The sequence below is a fragment of the Orcinus orca genome, chromosome 12 (genome assembly GCF_937001465.1).
Source record: "Orcinus orca chromosome 12, mOrcOrc1.1, whole genome shotgun sequence".
Taxonomy (NCBI): Eukaryota; Metazoa; Chordata; class Mammalia; order Artiodactyla; family Delphinidae; genus Orcinus; species Orcinus orca.
The window spans coordinates 69,832,729-69,838,091 of NC_064570.1; the positions used below are offsets into that span (position 1 = coordinate 69,832,729).

The 5,363-nt window shown below is 46.9% G+C and overlaps 1 non-coding gene across 1 annotated transcript; it reads right to left on the reverse strand.

Annotated features, from left to right (window-relative positions):
• Positions 1-4,489: 4,489 nt before the first annotated feature.
• Positions 4,490-4,596, reverse strand: LOC117201462 (U6 spliceosomal RNA). Its single transcript, XR_004483480.1, has one exon. It is a non-coding gene; the product is annotated as a U6 spliceosomal RNA (small nuclear RNA).
• Positions 4,597-5,363: the final 767 nt, after the last annotated feature.

Below are 5,363 nucleotides of genomic sequence, written 5' to 3' on the forward strand. Positions count from 1 at the left end.
TGCATCGGCAGGCGGACTCTCAACCACTGTGCCAGCAGGGAAGCCCCAGGCTTTTTTAAAATCACAATTCACATGAAAAAATTGAGCAGTAAAATATATATTGCATGCACAGAGATGACTGTTAAAACCTTACATCCCCTTTAAAGACAGAACAACATTACAGATGATAAAGGTCAAGCAAAGAAAGAATCGAAGTAGTGAGAAGCCTTTTGATCAGAGGTTTAAATCCAATGAAGGAGGACCACTTCAATTACCTTTTCTTCTGAGCAAACGGGTGGACTGGTGTCACCTGTGATGCTTCCAACTAAATTTCTGCCTCCTTCAGTCCCTTCCCTGGAGGATAACTTAAAGAGTCTCTGCTTTCTCACTGAAGGCAACCTGCACTGGAAAAATTCTCTGCAGACATAATTATATACATTAACAAAATCCGTGCGTATGTGTTTGTGTGTGTGTGTGTTAAACCACACTTAATTCTTCCCTTTGGCCCTGATTTTTAGGACTCAAGCCCAGAAACAATAAGAGCCTAGCACCTTACTGTATGATTTCTTTCATCTTGTTTATTTTTTAAAGCTTGTGAAAAAAAATTCCTGATCCCTTGAGTTCAAAGCACTCATATGTCCCCCATCTCCTAAAGGACTTTCTCCAGCCAGGCCTCTTCTTGATTCATTGGGTCAAATCCTCCTACACAGCCTGCTTGTTTGGCAGTGTGGATCAGCTGGTATCTGGCCCCCTCCTATCACCAGGGACTCTTCAAACCCCATAGTTCTCATCCCATCGGTGACATTCCCTCTCTGGGCAGGATTTTCTCTGTGTGCGCGTGCGTGTGTGAAAATCCAAGTTTTTACTATCTCTCTCATCGTCTCCAGGGGGAGTTCAGGCTTCCTGTTCTGTGTTTTTCACAAGTCTGGATATTTTCAGCTCCCACTATACAACTTTACACATTCCTTCGTCTGGATATCAGCTGTGGATCTGGGAACATAATGACGCATCTGAGTACATTTCTCAGATGAATAAAACTGGTGAAACTCCCAGCGTTTCCATCATGTCTTCACCAAAGGAAACTGCTGCTGTCCTAGGTGTCTGCAGCTTTCCCTCCTTGGTTCTGAGGGGTTGAAGGATGGGATGTGGTGAGGCGATGCATGTAGAATCTCTCAATAGGGTTGGAAATATTTTCTCTTCATTGAGGGACTACATATTCAGCTCAGTCCTTGGAGTTGGTAAACTGTTGAGGAAAGTTCAGCCGACTTCTAAACTTCGCCCCGGGCCAGCTTTTCTCAAGGTCTGCCCTGCCTGTCATGGTGAATGGGCATGGTTGTCAGTGCAAACGGTACCCTGGGAACAGTTGGCATATCCTCTCTGTCATGAGGGTGGGCTGTGATGCAGCCAGACAGCCATCCTGCCAGCAGTGGCCAGGGTCAGTCTGGCGGGTCCACGTTTACTGTTTAGTGTTTAGTGGATCCACAAACACATTGTGAGGAAGAAGAGTGACGGAGAAGGCTCAACACGGCCCCCTAGGGCTTGGTGCAAGTTGGAAGTCAGAACAAACCCCGAGGATATAACTGGACGCATTATTTCCAGAGGTCTTTTCAGACCAGGATTTTGCTTCCCTGCCACCCTTCCCCCCAAGAGATTATAAAGACATATGATTTTCTACACACCATGTTTCTTCTCTTGTCTCTATTACAAGTATGACTCCCACTGGGCTTGTTTTACCCTGTTCTTAAAAAATGTTAAAAAAAAATGTTAATACCTAGCAAAATGTTATTTTCAGGGAACTATTATAGAGCAAAATCTAGACGGAATTAATAAACTCTCTGGTATTGGCTGACTTGTGTCTGTTCAAAATCATATGTTGAACTACGCCTAGTACCTCATAATATGACTGTATTTGGACATAGGTCTTTAAAGGAGTAATTAAGGTTAAATGAGGTTGGTGGGATGGGCTCTAATCCAATATGACTGGTGTCTTTACAGGAAGACGAGGTTCAGATACAGACATGCACAGAGGGAAGACCTTGTGAAGACACAGGGAAAGGCCATCTACCAGCCAGGGTGAGAGGCCTGGGAACAAACTATATCTGCTGACAGCTTGGGACTTCCAGCCTCCAGACGGTGAGAAGTAAATTCCTGTTGTTTAAGCCACCCAGTCTCGGGTACTTTGTTATAACAGCTCTAGCAAACTAATACACTCGCCTTGAGAAAAAAAAATTTTGTTCAAAGGGTGCAAATTTACTGAAAACAAGTATATTGGCTTGGAAAACTCTTGAGTGTTTTTCTTGAAGTTTGTTTCCTCCTGAAGCTGCATTTTACAGGTAAAGTATAAACGTGCTAAAATTTCTTGAAAGATTTTTCTTATAAGAAGATCAGCTACGTTCCCCACCAACTTTCTAGCCTATGAATGCACTTAGCAGATTATTTATTTCTTCACTGATAGTAGAAAAATAAGCCTAGACAGAGTGCAGGCAAATGATCATACACTACAAAGGAATGAATTCAAATCAGTTCATTTTTCAGATATTTCAGGGGTTTAAAAACTGGCTTAGCTTGAAATAAAATCTCCCCCATGAAACATATCTAGAGGAATCATGTTCCCACTCAGACAACCTTTGTGTGGATCGTCAGTGGGAGTTTTATTCTTGTTTGTCCCCTGCCGTGTCCGACCATTCAGCACAGTCTATGTCATAGTGGGATTGCTTCCCTAGTCTGTGAGTTTCCATGTGGGAAACATCCCAAGACTACTTGTTTTCATTTTTTCCTTCTCTGGGAGAGACTGACAGAGCTAGGAGTTTGTAGAACCTATGCCCCCCCCCCTTTAAGTTTACTTAGAAAAAGGAATTGACATTGGTTCCAAAGTGTGCCTTGCAAAATGCCCAGGGAACACACACTTCTGCTTGCCTCACACACGGCCAGAGCTCAGGAGGCTTCTCCCACCCCCTGAGTCTCAGCTGGGCAGCAGGGAGACCCTCCATCCCACTGGCAGACCTGTGGTTCCCATGGTCACCCAGAGGATGCAAGAGAAGAGTAGGGACGCATTGCCAAGGCGGCTAAAGGCTCACGTAGCTGGCTGACGGGCAGGAAGGGCCTTCTCCCTTTCGGTTTGGTTTTATCACATCAGCCTCCTGCCCTCCTGTGGTCCATTAGCTGAGGAAGGGGCGTTGCAATGATGCAGGGGGTGAAGGAAGGGAGTGAGGATAGTTACTATGGAAAGAGGCAAAACCAGATAAGAAAAGAGGACTCTTGGGGTGGAAGAGAAAATGGGCTGGGAAAAAGGACCCTGAATTAGAATTATTTTATGAGAAGTTTTAACCAGTTCCCAGAGGGGAATTCAGTTCTGAGACAAGGGTTCTTATGAAAGGGATTTTCCTTGACCCTCGAAACACGTGGGTTTGAACTGTAGGGTCCACTTACACGTGGATTTTTTTCAATAGTAAATACCACAGCCCTACACGATCCCCAGTTGCTTGATTCCCTGGATGTGGAAACCACAGATACGGAGGAACCATGGAAATGGAGGATTCCCAGATATGGAGGAATCGCATATATGGAGGGCTGACTATGATTTTCTGATTTTCTGATACTCTGATTTTCAACTGTGCAGAGGGCCCGCACCCCAACCCCGCACTGTGCAGGCTCAACTGTATTAGGAAGCATTCCCAGGGAAAGCCTGTAGGGGGATGGGAAAGCATGAATTCACGATTAGGGAGAGAGGGCAGGCAATGGTGTAGTATTGGGCCAAGTCCCAAGGAGGGAAGCCCTATTCCTTCTATATTTCTGTGTAACAGATTGCCCCAAACAACAATAAACTTTTATCACCTCTCAGAGTTTAAGTGGGTCAGGATTTCAGGAGTGGCTTGGCTGGGCAGTGCCGGCTGGTGTGTCCTTGTGGTTGTAGCCACAGTATCAGTCAAGATCTCGGAAGGTTTACCTGGGGCGGGAGGATCATTTGCAAAGCAGCTCACTCACCAGGCTGGAGAGCTGGTGCTGGCTGTTGGTGGGAGGCCTCAGTTCCTCTCCACATGGGCCTCTCCCAGGACTGCTTGAGTGTCCTCCTGCTGTGTGAGTCCCCAGGTGTGTAGCCCAAGAGAGAAAGCCAGGCAGAAGCTATCCATTTCATGACCTAGCCTGGGACCACGACGAGCATCGTTTCCCCCATCTTCTGTTCTGCAGAAGCACTCAGGCTGGCCTTTATTTTATTTTTTATTTTTATTTTTTTTGTGGTACGCGGGCCTCTCACTGTTGTGGCCTCTCCCGCTGCGGAGCACAGGCTCCGGACGTGCAGGCTCAGCGGCCATGGCTCACAGGCCCAGCCGCTCCGTGGCACATGGGATCCTCCCGGACCGGGGCACGAACCCGTGTCCCCTGCATCGGCAGGCGGACTCTCAACCACTGCGCCACCAGGGAAGCCCTGGGCTGGCCTTTATTTAAGGGGAAGGGAATTAGGCTCCACCTTTTTTTTTTTTTTTTTTTTTTTGCGGTACGCGGGTCTCTCAAAAATATGGAATGCTTCACGAATTTGCGTGTCATCCTTGCGCAGGGGCCATGCTAATCTTCTCTGTATCGTTCCAATTTTAGTATATGTGCTGCCGAAGCGAGCACTAGGCTCGCTTGAAGGGAGGAGGGTCAAAGAATTTGTGGACATTTTAAAACTTTGGCTGTGTCCTGCAGGGAAGCTCTGGAGATAACATAGTTTACCCCCCCCCTCCCCGCCCCCAGACTGGTCTCCATCAGGGGCCGGGGAGCTGGAATACTTGTTCTCTCCTACCTGCCCATCTTTGGATCCGGGCTGCCTGAAGTGGGAAGGGCTTCGATTCCCAGGCTCCCAAGGGCGGAGTCTGAGAACAGCCCTTGGAGGAGCGAGGCAGGTGCTGGCTGTGGAGGGTGAACCAGCCCCTTGCCCCGCCCCCATGGCAAGCAGGGCAGAGGGACCTGAGGGATGAGATGCGGCACGCTGACGAGGTCTTCCTTCCCTTTCTTGTGCGATTTCGTCTCTGAGCGGGAATTCACTCTTGTCTCAGAGAGCCTGGGAGCAGATGTCGGAAAACTACATAATGAAATCAAATAGCAAAATAGAACCAGGCAGATGCTTGCCCAAAGAGAAGGGGAAGGAGATGGCTGGACACCAAGGGTTATTAATAGCACTCTGTACTTTGATGGTGTCTTTCATCTGAGTTTCCAAGAGCTGCACGGCCATTTAAGTAATCCAGGGAGTTATTTTCTTGGATAGAACCCTGAAATCCAACAGGTCTTTTGAAAGTTTGGTGCTTTGAATGTTTTACTCTTTCTGGATTGTTCTCGAGGGAGAAATGATTTTGATTTATAAATCATATGGAGGTTTTTAAAAGTCAGTTATTTCTTAAAACAAT